Source organism: Hyperolius riggenbachi, chromosome 6, assembly GCF_040937935.1.
Source record: "Hyperolius riggenbachi isolate aHypRig1 chromosome 6, aHypRig1.pri, whole genome shotgun sequence".
Taxonomy (NCBI): Eukaryota; Metazoa; Chordata; class Amphibia; order Anura; family Hyperoliidae; genus Hyperolius; species Hyperolius riggenbachi.
Genome location: NC_090651.1, coordinates 104,311,810 through 104,327,885, shown reverse-complemented (window position 1 = coordinate 104,327,885; position 16,076 = coordinate 104,311,810).

The window sequence follows — 16,076 nt, the reverse complement described above, 5'->3', positions numbered from 1 at the left end:
GTTTCAAAGTCCAGAGTTCAGAGTTCAGACCAGGTGGATGCCAGCATATCCTCAAGCTGGCATCTGATGAGTGCAAGATGGTTCAGAGTGGAGGACCCTGAGTTTGGGTCCTCAGCCATTCTTATGCCCCTGCTTCAGTAGGAGGGAGTGAGGGCGGGGAGCTATACACCTCCTTCAAAGATGAGATGAGCCCTCCTCTTGTACTGGGGCTAGAAATCATATCTACCCATATATGGGCTCTATCTCACAGAACCGTACAGGTCAGGGCAGATTTACTAATATTTTCAGATCTGCCTCGATGTACCCAGCAGTCTGATACCAAACATGAGGGGTGGGACCCCTGTGGTACCATTAGGGCACTGTTGGACTGCCTAACGGGCAGTCTTTACCTCAGAAGGTTCTGAAATGTTCTCAGAACCAACGCCAGGCAGGGCCCTACCTGCTCTGTTAGTTTGGAGGGTCTGCCAGCCTGGCAACACAGAAAATATGATACATATAGCAATTTATGGAATATGAGAGACCCCTGGGATTTATACCAGGTCATTCCCAGGCAAAGGTTCTTTGAAGTTGGCAGCAGCAAGCCACATGTCGGCTCCCTGCTGGGAAAAGGAGTCGGAGTGTCTGAGTTTCCTCACTCTAAATTGGTTCTGTCATGGTGTTTGTCACCTTATACCTGATGGATGGGCCATCAGCACAGCTTGAAGCCAGGGACTCTCTGGGCCCAGGCTCATTAGCATATCAAAAGAGCCATCCTGCAGTTAAGGTGATGCTATTCCTCTGCTAAGAAAGGACTGCAGACCTCCTACACAATAAATCCAGATTCTATCGATTTGAAGCGCAATCGACGCAGAGAATCGAGTGCGATCGCTTTTCTTCACGGGCGGTTACAGGACGCGCCTGCGGCCCCGCAACCGTCCGTGACAGCCCTCCCTGGGGAGAAGGCAGATAGACATTCATCAGCAAGATGTGTGTCGTTGCCGCTAACCTGCGAGATCTGATCTAGTTCCCCGTTGGCGCTCTGGGGTCGGCTGCCCGCTGCGGGTCGGCCAACCTGGCTGACGTGTCTCGGGTTGCCGGTGCGGCGGGAAAACCTATTGGAGCCTGTGGCTCGGTTCCCCTGGACCGGTCGCAGTCTGCTACCCTCAGGGTTGACCCGACATGGACCGTTCTGGACAGGGCGTTTGCGCCACTGCAGTCGGACGTGGTGTCTGCCGGGACTGCTGACAACGGGCAGTGGGTTGGTTAGGTCAACAGCCAGCCCACGCAGGGTTCCCCTGCCAAGTGGCTGTGGACCCAAGGGAACCCCGCGGGAATCCCTGGACCTTCCCAGCTCCTGACAGACGGCACATGCCCTGCAGTAGTTCGCTACATCCCTGTTCATCCGGGGCCAATAATACTGTTTCCGAATACCGGCGAGTGTCTTGCGGACACCCGAGTGCCCTGTCAGAGGATTACCATGTGCGGATTTCAGCACATGTCCCCTGAACGCACTCGGGACCACAAGCCATTTGGTATTCGCGTGTGATCTACCGGTAGGGGGCTGTACAGACTCACTGTACAGTCTCCCACCTTCCCAGTACACCTCGAAAGCGGCCCCGTCTGCGAGGGGCTCAGCGGCTTGCTGCCGGAGCACCTCCAGGTTTGGGTCACTTTGTAGTGCGGCTGAGAATACGGCGCTGTCAGTTTCAGCCAACTGGCTCATGTCACACGAGGCCAGCGGCTGAAAGGTCTCATCCCTGCGGTCAGAGGAGGGGGAGGAGGCCGGAACCCCCTCCACCTGTTCTGAGCTCGGGTTCCGAGCAGTGCAGCTGCGCGGTATGGCTAGCACAGGTACACTGTCAGAATGGCACATATTGGCATTACCTACATCATTGTCACAAGCATTTATAACAGTAACAGGAACATTTTCATCACAGACAGTTTGTACAGTAAACTCAGGTACAGTTACAGCATCATCACAACAGACAGTCTGTACATCAAACTCAGGTGCCTTTGAAGCAGGCACTATTGAACCGGGTACCCTTGAACTGGGCACATTTAACCCACCTCCCCCTGGTGCTCCCCCAAGTGTATAAAGTACCTGGTGGTGGGTGGAGAGTCCGTCTCCTTCCGTGAGCGACAAGGCGGTCGTGGCAGGTTCATAGTAGGACACAAGCTTGCCCAAATCAGTCCCTAGCAACACAGGGACTGGGAGATCCTTCATAACCCCAACAACCCTTTCGTGGACCCCTCCCACTCCCCAATCCAGCTTCACTCTGGCGTGGGCTATGTGGAAAAGGGTGCCCTCTACTCCAGTAAGGGCAAGGGATCGGCTGGAGCTGATGCTCTCCTTTGGCACAAGATGTGAGTGAACTAACGTGATGTCAGCTCCGGTGTCTCGAAATCCGGTGACAACTTTGCCGTTCACTCTAACAAGTTGCTGCTGGTCGGTTCGGTCGCGGATTTCCTTTCCGCGGGCAAACAGGACAAAATCGGATGATCCAGGCTGTGGTTCGCTGGCGGGCTGCCTCTGCTGTGGGTGAGGTGCAGGTGATGCAGATGATCCAGGTGCTGGTGGTGTCTGTCTCCGCTCCGGACAGTCGAATTTCATGTGTCCGGGCTGGCGGCAGTAGTGACAGGTGACCTCTCCAGGCGCTGCAGGCCTGGGGGCAGCAGCTGCGCTGGGTGGCCTCTGTGGCGGACGGCTCACAGGGGCAGGAGGGTCTGCCGAGGTATTGGGCTGACCTCCTCTCCAGCTGGATGGGACAGTTCTGCGGGTATCAGCCACCCGGGTAGTTGCAAAAGTCTCAGCAAGGTCTGCAGCGACAGTTGTTGAAGCCGGCCTGCGTTCTAGCACAAACTGGCGTACATCAGCAGGGCAAATGTTCAGAAATTGTTCCAGGACTATCAAGTCCTCCAAGACATCATAAGACCCTTTGGTGAGGCCTAGTGTCCACTGGCGGAGTGTGGTGAGCAAGCTGCTGGCCACATCTCGGTACGAATCAGAAGGCTTTTTATGCCAGGCCCTGAACTTTTTCCGATAGGCTTCTGGCGTCAGCTGGTACTTAGTAATGATAGCGTCTTTTATAGCAGCATAATCATTATCCTTCTCCGCAGGCAATTCTGCGAAGGCATCAAGCGCTTTGTAGCGCAGCAAAGGTGTCAGATGTCTGGCCCACTGGTCTTGGGACAGACGATACTGACGGCATGCTTTTTCAAAAGATCGCAAAAACAAGTCAATGTCTGTGTCTTTCTCAATATTAGCAAATTTAAATTTTGCACTTACGGGTGGTGCAGCTCCTTCAGCAGGGAGGCTGGGCGGTGAACTCCGGCTGGCCTGTTGAACCTTTGCCAAGTTTAGCTCATGCTGTCGTTGGCGCTCCCGTTCTCGCTCAGCGGCATCCCTCTCTGCGTGGCGTTCTGCAGATTGGCGCTCCCGTTCCTCTCGTGCTTCCATGTACTGCATGTACTTGTCCAGGTCAGTGTCCATCAGCTTTTGTAATGCCTGCTGCATTAGCGGATCAGTACAAACGGACAGTCCAGTACTGGCCGGTTCCGGGCGAGTACTTTCAGAACCTCTAAGATTGGGGACCACACTGACAGTCTCTGGCGTAATTGTTGCAACAGGGCCCGCAGGATGCTCAACCTCTGTACGCCTAAGATCTTCAGCCTCTGGTTCCCCTTGATTGTCAGATGGGCTGGTATCCACCTCAGCGGACACTCCCGGCTCCCGCAGTTGCTGGGCATCCCATCTGGACAAGTCTGCTATCAGGTCCCGTTTTGTCTTGCGGAGGATGCCAATGCCCCTCTCTTCGCAAAGATTTTCCAGGTCTGCTAGGCACATGTTCTGGTAGTTCCCGGACATTTCCATGCCAAATAAAATAAAACTTTGGGGAAGGGGTACTGGCTACACAGTCTCTCTGTATATATAAAAAATATATTGCCTTCCAGCTACACCAACGAATTAGTTCGTTTCTCGATAGCGCTAGCGCTATCGCAGATACTTTCAGCACAACACAGGTCCCAACCGCTGCCTAACACTGTCACAGGAGCCCTCAGTGGCTGACCGCACTTAGCCTTCTAAACGGTGCCAGCGCACAGATCGTGCGAACTCTGGTCGCAGTCAATGCGCAGGAACCGTTAAGAATTAGCCGCAGACAACTCAGAAGGGAGCCTGTGAGACACGGGTAATTACAACGTCACCTACTGGTTCAGAGTAAACTGCCACCACCGCGGTTACTATGGGACCGTGGGGCCCACTAACTGACTGACTAATCCTGCGAATAAAACGGTTAAACACACGATATTCTGTCTAGCCAACAACAAACAAACAGTAGCGTATCTTCAGAGACCCGGGATCATTTCTGTGTGTGCTGATAAGCAGGGTAGCGAAACAGTGAATGACTTGGGGAAAGTCGTTTATTCACGCAATATAAATAATTAATATATACAGGCAATTATGAAAATCAACAATTATTAAAACAGTAATAGCCAGTATGAAAAATAAAAGAAGGGAGAAAAATACTTAGTTCCTGGAAAGATGTCCTTATTGTGGGAAGAATCATAAAGTCCTTGGTTTCAAAGTCCAGAGTTCAGAGTTCAGACCAGGTGGATGCCAGCATATCCTCAAGCTGGCATCTGATGAGTGCAAGATGGTTCAGAGTGGAGGACCCTGAGTTTGGGTCCTCAGCCATTCTTATGCCCCTGCTTCAGTAGGAGGGAGTGAGGGCGGGGAGCTATACACCTCCTTCAAAGATGAGATGAGCCCTCCTCTTGTACTGGGGCTAGAAATCATATCTACCCATATATGGGCTCTATCTCACAGAACCGTACAGGTCAGGGCAGATTTACTAATATTTTCAGATCTGCCTCGATGTACCCAGCAGTCTGATACCAAACATGAGGGGTGGGACCCCTGTGGTACCATTAGGGCACTGTTGGACTGCCTAACGGGCAGTCTTTACCTCAGAAGGTTCTGAAATGTTCTCAGAACCAACGCCAGGCAGGGCCCTACCTGCTCTGTTAGTTTGGAGGGTCTGCCAGCCTGGCAACACAGAAAATATGATACATATAGCAATTTATGGAATATGAGAGACCCCTGGGATTTATACCAGGTCATTCCCAGGCAAAGGTTCTTTGAAGTTGGCAGCAGCAAGCCACATGTCGGCTCCCTGCTGGGAAAAGGAGTCGGAGTGTCTGAGTTTCCTCACTCTAAATTGGTTCTGTCATGGTGTTTGTCACCTTATACCTGATGGATGGGCCATCAGCACAGCTTGAAGCCAGGGACTCTCTGGGCCCAGGCTCATTAGCATATCAAAAGAGCCATCCTGCAGTTAAGGTGATGCTATTCCTCTGCTAAGAAAGGACTGCAGACCTCCTACACAATAAATCCAGATTCTATCGATTTGAAGCGCAATCGACGCAGAGAATCGAGTGCGATCGCTTTTCTTCACGGGCGGTTACAGGACGCGCCTGCGGCCCCGCAACCGTCCGTGACAGAGGCGTTTCTGCCTCCAATGTAAAGTATAGGAAAAACGCAAACCACTCTGAAAAACGGCAGTTCAGAGCGGTTTTGCAGGCGTTTTTGTTACAGAAGCTGTTCAGTAACAGCTTTACTGTAACAATATATGAAATCTACTACACCAAAAACGCTTTACAAAACCGCAAAATGCTAGGTGAAATGCTACAGAAAAATAAGAAAAAGCGTTTTAAAATCTGCTAGCATTTTGCGGATCTGCTAGCAGTTTTTGGTGTGCTCCAGGCCTCCAGGAGCGCCACGGGGAGGATTCCCAATGCCCCCTTTTTATACAACTGGGGGGACCGCAGGGTCCCAGGCTCTCTCACTGCCTGGAAACCACAGCGGCACCCCGGAGGGGGAGGCTAGGTGGCGTGGACGACCCCCCCCCCAAGTGTGGCCAGCGCCAGGGAGAGCCGTCTGCACCCACCTCCCAATATTAAAAACAGGCACTTACCTTAACGTCCATTGCGTTCTGCTACATGCGCATTAATTTGAGGGCACCACATGAGAAAGGAGAGAAGCATGGGTCACCCTGAGCTTTAGAGCTCAGGGCTGGCTCACATACAGCACTCCAGAGGGGGGGGGGGGGGGGGGAGGACAGGCGCACTCACTCCAGGGTTCACACCACCGGAGCAAGCCATCCACCACCTGCCTCCAAAGGATACAAACTGCACAAAATGCTTTCCATGAGAAAATTAATGCGCATGTAGCAGAACCCAATGGACGTTAAGGTAAGTGGCTGTTTTTAATATTAGGAGGTGGGCGCGGACGGCTCTCCCCAGCGCTGGCCACGCTTGGGGGGGGGGGGGGCGGCTGCGCCACCCAGCCTCCCACTCCGGGGTGCCGCTGTGGTTCCCAGGCAGCAAGAGAGCACTTTGCAGTATTGGTTTTTTGACCCTGCATAGTTTGGCATGCGAAAGCAAATGCATATTTGCATGAGCATTGCCTCATGAATAGCCAATTAGGCCGGATTTGCAAAGCCAGACTTGCTAGGGTTAAACTTGGTGTTTGAGCACGCATACATTTTCTCATGGAAAGCCTACTTCTTGCATCAAGGTTGAGGCACGTACTCTATTAGATACATAGATGCGGCGTATGCTACGACGCGGGTTGGCTAGTATAGTTTAAAAGAGTAAGTAGGCAGTGCAGCAGTGGCGCTCTGGGCTGGCAGCAGGCAGTATGCTGCCGTGCCTGGGGGCATATAATTATATATTGTACAATGTAATGAATATATTCATTGTGTCACACCCTCTATAATGACATGATGCGGGGGTGGGGGACATATCTGCTATTTTGCTTAGGGCCCCATTTGGCCTTAAAGAGGAACTCCAGTGAAAATAATGTAATAAAAAAGAAAGTGCTTCAGTTTTACAATAATTATGTATACATGATTTAGTAATTGTTTGCTCATTGTAAAATCTTTCCTCTCCCTGATTTACATTCTGACATTTATCACATAGTGACATTTTTACTGCTGGCAGGTTATGTCAGTGGAAGGAGATGCTGCTTGCTTTTTTAGCAGTTGGAAACCACTGTTATTTCCCACAATGCAAGACGGCTTCCGCAACCATGGTCCTGACATCACACTGTGGGAGGGGTTTCACTACAATATCAGCTATACAGTGCCCCCTGATGATCCGTTTGTGAAAAGGAAAAGATTTCTCATGGGAAAAGGGGTATCAGCTACTGATTGGGATGAAGTTCAGTTCTTAGTTACGGTTTCTCTTTAACCTGGCTCTGGGTGTAGAGGCCACTTTGTATTGTAACGTGGCTTGCCGCACTGCAATGCACCACCTATGCGAGGGTTCACAGTGCAGTGTGTATAACAGCATGCAGTATCAGTGCATTACTGCGTTAACAGTGACGGTAAAACATTTTTATTGACTGTATGCTTCACTGTAAGCGACGCAATGTGCGAATAACGTGCAGCAATGCTTTCCTGTTCCATTGCATTTATGCATCAGATTTTGCAATTTCAAGTTGAGGAAAATTCTGAGAAATATTGCAAAATTATGCTCATGTAACACATGAACTGTTCCAGTATAAATCGCTAAAAACCGTTTTTGCACTGTCATGCAATGTCTATTGAGCATGCTCACAGGGAGTAATACAATTCCTAGAGAAAATTCTATGTCTATGCGAAAATTGTATGCGTAACTGTAACCTATTGTGAACATATAGTATTTGCATGAATACGGACTACCCATAACAAATATTATGAATGATTAATGCAAAAATATGTGCACAATAAATTTATAATTTCACTATTTCTCAATGTAAACATGGAAACCGTAAAATTCAGAAATAAGTTCAAAATTCCATATTTGTTCAGAAACCTGCGCAAAATTTCCCTTCGTCGTAACCCGCCACGCTGCACCGCACTCAATGTGAAAGCCCTGTAAGAAGATCATTGATATTGTTAATGGAAAAAGAAATAAATATGGCAGCCTCCATATACCTCTCGGTTCAGTTGTCCTTTAAACGCAGTCTCTACCAAAACAGAGTAGACAAAGTGGAGGGTGAACAGTCAACCTGGAATGAAAAACACACAGTCACACCGGGAGCCAAATGGTGCAGTATGTCACAAATGATATGAGAAGCAAAACAATATAAACGAGGGTACTCACAAAGGGAGGTTGCAAATGGCTAACCGACCACTGCAGACAGGTTGAGATCAAACTCGACTCCACTCGGGGGTCCAGGCTAGCCAGGTATGGTCTCACTTTTCGAGAAAAGCACCCTAGGGGCCGTAAACAGAGTCCAAGGGTATCCCCTACCCTGAGCCAAGGGAGGTATACAATGCACAAACAGGATGAAAAGGCACCCAGAAAATGATAAAATGAATGAAAAACAACAATAAAATAAATAAAGTTTGAGGTGGCTTATCTCAATAAAGACAATTTCATATAAAATGAACTGTAATAGCACTGGCAACGCGTTTCGTGGGTCCCTGCCCAGTTCCTCGGGCCAAATCAAGTGCCTCACTGTGTAAAGAGCCAAGATTTGAGCGCCTTTGTGCTACCAAAGAGAGGCTTCCTTTCCAAAATGGCGACGCTATCAGAACAATAACAAGTTCTGCAGGATTTCTAGAAAAACATCGCTCTGACATCTGAGCTCAGGTATAAACACGTTTGAGCGTCAGTGACGGAGGTGACACCACAAACCCATCTAAGCAAACTTGTAAAACTAAATGAATTTTTTTGTTAACAGCACTTGTGCTGCAGATATTTGCTTTAATAAGATTCCTGGCTGGCAAAGGCTGTTTGAAGATGCATTAGGCCTGCAGTCTACATTAGAACAGCATCATCTGAAAATCAAAACAAGTCTTATTTAATAACTTATCCATTTTAAAAATGTGAAGGTGAATAAGATCACAAATAAGACTGAAGTATTAATAGAAAATTTAAATCCCCAACTTAATTAAAAGCCGAGCCTCTCCCGGGAACCTTTTAATTTACGAGCCATCTTTCTAGAAAATATGCCGGCATTAATTCACACAGAAGCCACGTTGATATCCCCCCTAAATCTTTAAGAGCTGATCTCTTAAGAAAAGCTGCAAATGGGAGGAAAAATACGAGAAACTGACAAGCGAGATCGTTCAATTTATTTGTTTTCTCTCCCGAGACATGCGGGCTTCCAGTTATATATGCATTTCATTATTTTTTCATAATTTGCCAAATATTTAGTTAATGTTATGTGTGTCTGTGCTTAACGTTATGTTGCAGCCTGATTCATGGTGAAATTAGCGCGGGAGTCATAGATTAAACTCTCTCTGCTGTAACTGCTATTGTGGAATAAAATACAAATAAAGAAAAAAAGTAAACATTTTCAAAGTCAAGCTCCAGTCAAGTTTCACAAAAAGGTTTGTTTTAGGTGTCCTTGTGGGAAGATTTCACCAAAGGGCTGGGTCACACTCGGGAGGTTTTCGGCGGCGATCAGCAAAGCGATGTGACCAATTTATCCCTATAGGATAATTCTCACTGCAGAGTTTGCATTTTGCATAAATCGCAAACTCACTGCATGCAGCATTTTGGGGGCAATTCTCATTCTATTGACCAGGAATCGCAAATCACAGTAAAAACATGACATTTTGTGCAGCAAAAATTGTGATCTGTGCTCCCAGTGTGAACTAGCCCAAGGCTGGATTCATAGTGGTCAGTTGCAGAACGCATGCATTAATGAGTGGGAACATGCAGAACGTTACACTAACGCGATCCATTACATCTCAGTACTGGGAACAGACCCATAGAATTGTATGGGCAGTGAGTTGACATGCAGAATTATTCTGCAATGCAACTGAGCACTGTGAACCTAGCTTTAGGGCTCATTCACACTATGTGCTGCGCTGGCAGTTTTGACGCGGTGCACATAGGATGAGCTACATGGTCCATAGACTTTCATGTTACCATTCACAGTAGATGTGCATTCCCATGCGTTATGATGAACGCATCTGGGAATATGTTACCGCACGACACACACGTTTTCCCGATGGGTTCTATTGTGTTGTGGCTACTGACGTCTGCATTTAAAGTGGACCCAAATTAAAAATACAAGATTTCAGAAATAAAATCTATTTTCTAAATTATAATAAAAAATAGCAGTCTTTTTTTCAGCTGCATGAGGACAACTATAAAATATTTTACATTTATTGGAGGAACCCCTCCCTTCCTTTCATATTGCCGGGACAGAATCCGGCAAACTAGTGGAGTAGGTGGTGTCCGGCAAATAAGGAATTGCTAATGGCTGCCACCTGTATAACCCGTTATCAAAAGAGAAGGGTGAAAAAGATGCACTGAAATGCGCATAGGCTTTAAGGAGTGTTTATTTATCTTTGTATGTGTCAGAGTGGTGCAACTAAATATTTTGAATTAAAAAAATGTTTGGTTTGGGTCCGCTTTAATGCACCACGCCGTGTGTTCTGTGCGATGGGAACGCATGCAAGAAATCACGTTCGTGCATACGTTCTAAAGTGTGAATAAGCCCTTAGGCTAGGTTATGTTGCATTCCCTGTAACAGCAGGATTACAATACAACAGAATGGAAAAAAGGCACTGAGGTTAACCGCATGTTGCGTGAAGATTATGCTTTACAGTAGTGATGGTCAAATAGATGCAAATAACTTCGAGTTGATGCAATTTTATGCAAATGTATGTAGCTTGAAAATGAACCAATCAAATCCTGCTGAGGTTCATTTTCAAGCTGCATACATTTGCATAAAAATTGCATAAATGTTCATCAACTCTGAGTTATTTGCATCTACTTGACCATCACTACTTCACTGTACTGTTAACGTGAGCTTTATGTGGTAAACATTGGGATACCACACTGTCAGACTGCACTACAATAGCTTCACTGTGAACATCACATTGCTTTTACATTGCAGTGCGATGTTCTGCGTTACAATGTGGCCATTAAGACATACTGCAAAGCTCCACTGTGAACCTAGCCTAAAGGTAACCATACATCTAGTGATGATGGGCAGACTTGACCAAGAGACAAATTTCTCTCTGATCGAATCTGATTAGCGAGAGATTTATTGGCTACCCATACACCGCATACCGATTCCCGATCAATTTCAGCATGGAATCTGCCGGAATCGGCCGATCCTGCTGCATTCGCCGCTGTTCTCCCATGTATAAATGTATGTGTATTTATATATTACCTGTCGGGCTTCGGTGCCCGTCTGTCTTCAGATCCGCCACTTTTCCGTATAAATGCAGGCCAGTGTGGTGCATGTGATGCCGGCAGCATGTATGGAAAGTGTAATGGCCAGCGGTGGATTTGGAAGAGGACGAGCACAACACAAGACGGGTAATGTATAAATGTACATACATGCACATACATATAAATTTATACATTTGGTGAACAGCACCAGGAGTTTCGTCGCTCGTCCCGATATAAGTTAACGCCCCCGACTGACCACGATGGCCCTGACATCTTGCAGCATGTCTGACCGATTAATGCAACCAATTTATGCCCGAAGGTTGAGGGTGAGTATATGCACCCTATGGAAAGAAACACAGAGACAACGGGAGCCCAGATGGTGCAGTATGTCACAGAGATTGATGAAGAAATTAAATGGTGTTGAAATAATACTCACAAAGGCAGGTTGCAGAAGGGCAACCGACCACTGCAGGCAGGTGGAGATGCACAAACCTGACTCCACTCGGGGTACCAAGAAACCTGGTGAAGGTCACTCTCTTGAAAGAACTCTTACACACTGGCAAACTAGGTAGTGTCAGAGACCACCGGTGGTCAGGTGTAGGAGCACCCCACAGGCGGGCATTCACAAAGAACCCGGAGATATTGAGCTGTTTGTAAGCCGGACAGAAACCAGCCAGGACTTTAAAAGGACTCTCCAAAGAAGCGGTGCATTCATTATAAAGGAGACCGTGAGTTTGACTACATCAAAAACGATTCTTTTAACAAAGATTAAGATGTTTTGATTAGAAAAGCGGCAGAGATTGAAGTGAGGATTTTTTTCACTGCTAATACCTGCAAATGGAATGATCTTTGATTAAGGAGACTGAAACGGACGATCAATTAGATATAGCCTTTTTTTAGGGGATATATATATTTATATATTTTTTTAGATTGAGTAGTGGAAACAGTTAGTTTAAAGTGAATGGAGAGGCCTCTCTATAGTATGGATGTGTAATGAAGGTATGTGTGGATATTGACTGAATTTATGTGTTTTAAGTCTTTAATAAATTGTTGAAGCTATCCAGCGCGTCAGTAATATATCATTTTGTGAATTACGTATTTTGAGGGTTAAGGGATCCCCTCCACAAGACACGCAGCTTGCTGTAAAGGAACTTTTCCAGCGCTGGAGAGTGTGTTTTTTTTACATAATTTTAATTCGCAAATTAGCCTTGATGAAAATTTGTGGTACCACCCGAAGGTTGATGACATTTTCCTGAGACTGCCAGAGGTGTTTACTACTTAACATGGGGCCCCAGGCAAAAATTAACAGGGCCCCCGCTGACCCACAACCCTGCTTCAGTCAAAAACATCTGATCTGTTCATGATCTATGGCTCAAGTTTAATTGGAGGCATAGCCTCAGCAGGGCTGCCAGGCAATGTGCATTGTTAAAAAGGAAATAAATATGTCAGCCTCCATATCTCTCTCACTTCAGGTGTCCTTTTATTTCCAAATTAACACTACTCACTGCATTATTTTTGAAAGCATCACTCCTTTAATGGTGCCTAAAACTTTGGCACAGCACTAAGATTTATTTTTTAGTTTATACATCTCAGTACTACACATTGTTATTTAATCAAATAATAATAAAAAAAACCACTACATACTGCCTGCAAAGTCAAACAATGCTGCGTGTTTCTTCTACCTTCACACAAGACTGCTTCTTAATTCTCGGCATACACAGAAGATTGACTGGAAGGTTAAAACACCATCTTTTATAGAATAAAAGAAGGACATTGGCTTTCATGTTCTTTTTCAGCAGCCGACAAGCTATACTTGTATCACCTGCCAGAGTATAAGGTTATTAAAGTATGCCAGATTAAGCAGAAAATCTATAGTGAGTCCAGAACTTGTAGCTGTCATCAACACAGAACTCACCCCATTTTCCAGAAATTGTAGATATAGCTTTTCTTAAACAATCTGACAGTCATTCAGGCTGGAAAACAATGTCGATGGATACTTGTTAAGAAATATGAAGGATTAAAGTGTGTATTATTTTAGACATTCTCAATTCGATTTAAAAAAAAAAAAAAAAGAAAGAAAAAATAAAACTATTGACTGGTCCGCCTGAGTGACACATTCTCCGTGGTATAGTCTCGGTAACAGAGAAAGATAGTGCTGCGTTCCGGAAAATTATTTAAGCGCCTGCCAAAAAAGAATGCGCCGGGTTTTCAATAAGCTACGCTCACTGCGTTCTAAAGCAAACCTGTCACACGTAGGGCAAAACAAACGTTGCCCTGTGATGGAAAAGCACGGCGCTTGAGGTGATCGTCTGTGCAAATTGCATTTCAGAGATATAAGCTGCCGAAATCTGGGGAAAATTAAAGTGAGACTTGAAAGAACGGAGTTACAAAACTTTCTTATAGATCGAGAAGCTGTGGGTCTAACTAAAGAAGAGAAGTATAGAGGCAGAGAAAATGGAAGGGGTTAAGCATCAAAAGTCAAAATATGCATGTTAAATGAAAAGTGGAAACTGCAACTCTGAGCAACTAATCATTCTTGCAAAGAATATTACATTTGTACTTTAACATAGCGATCCGTTAATTGCCCCCCCCCCCCCCAAATTTTTTTTTTTAATAATTGTCCTCGGGCTATAATAGGGAAATTAGACTGTGACTTTGTAGGGTTGTGAGCTCCTCAGAGGGGCAGTCAGTGACATGACTATAGACTGTCTGTCAAAACTATATGAATGCTCAATAATATAGTAAGAAACACATACAGTGGTTTGCTAAAGTATTCAGCCCCCTTGAAGTTTTCCACATTTTGTCACATTACTGCCACAAATATGAATCAATTTTATTGGAATTCCACGTGAAAGACCAATACAAAGTGGTGTACACGTGAGAAGTGGAACGCAAATCATACATGATTCCAAATATTAAAAAAAAAAAATTAACTGCAAAGTGGGGTGTGCGTAATTATGAGTCAATACTTTGTAGAACCACCATTTGAGGCGATTACAGCTGCCAGTCTTTTAGGGTATGTCTCAACCAGCTTTGCACATCTAGAGACTGAAATCTTTGCCCATTCTTCTTTGCAAAACAGCTCCAGCTCAGTCAGATTAGATGGACAGCGTTTGTGAAAAGCAGTTTTCAGATCTTGCCACAGATTCTCGATTGCATTTAGATCTGGACTTTGACTGGGCCATTCTAACACATGGATATGTTTTGTTTTAAACCATTCCATTGTTGCCCTGGCTTTATGTTTAGAGTCGTTGTCCTGCTGGAAGGTGAACCTTCGTCCCAGTCTCAAGTTATTTTGCAGACTCCAAGAGGTTTTCTTCCAAAATTGCCCTGTATTTGGCTCCATCCATCTTCCCATCAACTCTGACCAGCTTTCCTGTCCCTGCTGAAGAGAAGCACCCCCAGAGCATGATGCTGCCACCACCATATTTGACAGTGGGGATGGTGTGTTCAGAGTGATGTGCATGGTTAGTTTTCTGCCACACATAGCGTTTTGCATTTTGGCCAAAAAGTTCCATTTTGGTCTCATCTGACCAGAGCACCTTCTTCCACATGTTTGCTGTGTCCCCCACATGGCATGTGGCAATCTGCAAACAGGACTTCTTATGCTTTTCTGTTAACAATGGCTTTCTTCTTGCCACTCTTGCATAAAGGCCAACCTTGTGCAGTGCACGACTAATAGTTGTCCTATGGACAGATTCCCCCACCTGAGTTGTAGATCTCTGCAGCTCGTCCAGAGTCACCATGGGCCTCTTGACTGCATTTCTGATCAGCGATCTCCTTGTTCGGCATGTGAGTTTAGGTGAATGGCCTTGTCTTGGTAGGTTTACAGTTGTGCCATACTCCTTCCATTTCTGAATGATCACTTAAACAGTGCTCCGTGGGATGTTCAAGGCTTTGGAAAATCCTTTTTCAGCCTAAGCCTGCTTTAAATTTCTCAATAACTTTATCCCTGATTTTTCTGGTGTGTTCTTTGGACTTCATGGTGTTGTTGCTCCAGATATTCTCCAGAGCAGCTGTATTTATACTGACATTAGATTACACAGGTGCACTCTATTTAGTCATTAGCACTCATCAGGCAATGCCTATGGGCAACTGACTGCACTCAGACCAAAGGGGGCTGAATAATTATGCACACCCCACTTTGCAGTTATTTATTTGTAAAAAAATGTTTGGAATCATATATGATTTTCCTTCCACTTCTCACGTGTACACCACTTTGTATTGGTCTTTCACGTGGAATTCCAATAAAATTGATTCATGTTTGTGGCAGTAATGTGACAAAATGTGGAAAACTTCAAGGGGGCAGAATACTTTTGCAAACCACTGTATATGCTTTAGTGTGCCTGTAACAAAAAAGTGCCCCTATGGGGTACTCACATCAGAATTGGGAAGCTTCTGGATCCTGAAGAGCAGACCCGATCAGGCTTGGCTTTCTCCACCAGAGCCCAAGAAGGAGGGCACTAACGTGCATGCACAGGGAAGCCACACTTCAGGGGTTCCAGTGCAGGACCGAGAGGACAGGGGAAGCCTCTTTAGGATCCAGAGAATTCCTCCTCCTGAAGCGATGACCCCCAGGGGAGATTTTTGGTTTTACAGGTTAACTTTAAAAGCAGCCCTAAAGTGGCCTGAAAAAAAGACTGAGATACTCACCTAAGAAAAGGCCCTGGATCCCATCAAGCTTTCCCGGCCCTCTCTCTCTGCTCTTGGTCCACCTCTGTCCCGTTCAAAAATGGCACCTTCCAGACTACGCGGAAAGCTTACAGTATGTTACACATTATATGAATGTAATTTAGCATAACTATCGGAATTAAGATGCTGAAAGTCTGACTTTCAACTTGACATTAAGAAATTTCGATTCAAAAGTCGATTGAAAGAATTTTCAATTCTGCAAAATCCCTGCAGTCATCCTTACA